Raw genomic sequence first — 1,740 nt, forward strand, 5'->3', positions numbered from 1 at the left:
ACATTTGACAAAGAATTGATTGGAAGAAATGTTTCACGCAAGAAGATTCAAACACACACATACTAAACATGAATATGATCCTATAAACTATTCAATAGTACACTCAATTCAAATTCAATTCAAAATACATACACAATAAATGATTAAGACCTGATAGTCACACACGTGAGTTACATACATAATATGGAGTTATGCTTAGAAATTATTAGTTGCTCACAAGTCCTTTTAGTGTCATTTAGGTGCATGGAAAGGCAGTTTCTGTGCCATTCTGTGAATGTATGTGGACATGAAGACCAGAGGTTAAGAGGTCTGTAAGGAATCTCAGTCTGTTCTTTGTCTCCGAGGTGGGGGAAGCCAATCCAAAGAGCTCGTGATCACTATCACTGGTTTACATGATGGTCATGCTGTGCATTTCTTTGACCATTAATCTTGCTTACTTGCCCCAAAATTGACAATCTCCTTCCTGAGATGTTATGATCAGTGTGTTCTCTGTGTTAATTTTGAAAGCTGTTCTGTGAAAGTTGGTTGGTTAGGCTTGCTTCAGACTGGCTTGTGGGACCAGGATCTGATTTACGAACATCCTGTGTCTTGGGCCTCTCTGTGGAATTCGGCTCCTCATGTTTCAACTGTTCTTTATCAAATCTTAAATTGTCTGATTCGGTCTGATACCCTACATAGCATTCAAAACATCCTTTTTTTCAGCTCCAGAAAGATAACATTTGGATTCCATTTATAACACAACGTCACTTCAATCTCTCTATCATTCTTTCATTTCTGAAAAAAAAACCTAAATTTGATTTTAAAATAAATTCAACAATGTGATTGACTATCAGTCAGAGGGGGATCTTCTGTAAAAATAGATCAGAGCGGGAAATGTCAGTTCAAGCTGAATGGATTTTGGCCATCCAAAAATGTAAGTATACTTTTTGATAAAGCCACCAGTACAAACAGCAGATGTCTCTGGTGCAGTTAGTCGTTATAAAGTATTAGCACTCTGTCCAAGTAGGAATGATCACAGTGCTCTCATATCTGGTGCAGGGTGAGTCTGATATTCCTCTCCCTCCACTGCCATTGTTTCCTTACTATAGAGGAACAGTCACCACAGAGTCAGCAACATTCACTGCGAACAATCACAGGTTTATTACAGCACTAGACTAGGAAACGAGCAAGAACAGAGCTGAAATGCAAAGAAGAGTGCATTAGTTTAAGGGTGTGGAGTGGTTTGCAGACATCCTCAGCTGTGATGATCTCAGCAGATCTGATGGAGGCTTGCAGCAGAGGCTGAAGAGTTAAAGAGACTCTGAGACCAGGGTTGCCAGGTTTTCACAACAAAACCCACCCTATTGCTACTCAAAACTAGCCCAATCGTGTCGCGTTCCGGGGGGTAAAATTCACGTTTTTTGGCAGGGGCTAAATATCATGTTATTGGGGTCACTTCAACACGCGGACACGGACAAAAACACGGACTTGGCAACACTGTCAGTGACACTTCAGACACTTTTCTTACACTGTATGATTATTCAGGCCTCATACAGCCATAGTCCGGTTCAGTTCAGTTCTCTCGGGCATCTCAGAGCCGGTTCAGTTCAGTTCTCTCGGGCATCTCAGAGCCGGTTCATTTCAGTTCTCTCGGGCATCTCAGAGCCGTTTCAGTCCGGTTCAGTTCAGTTCTCTCGGGCATCTCAGAGCCGGTTCAGTTCAGTTCTCTCGGGCATCTCAGAGCGGGTTCAGTTCTCTCAG

The sequence above is a fragment of the Sinocyclocheilus grahami genome, unplaced genomic scaffold (assembly GCF_001515645.1).
Source record: "Sinocyclocheilus grahami isolate Dianchi unplaced genomic scaffold, SAMN03320097.WGS_v1.1 scaffold1235.1, whole genome shotgun sequence".
Lineage (NCBI taxonomy): Eukaryota > Metazoa > Chordata > Actinopteri > Cypriniformes > Cyprinidae > Sinocyclocheilus > Sinocyclocheilus grahami.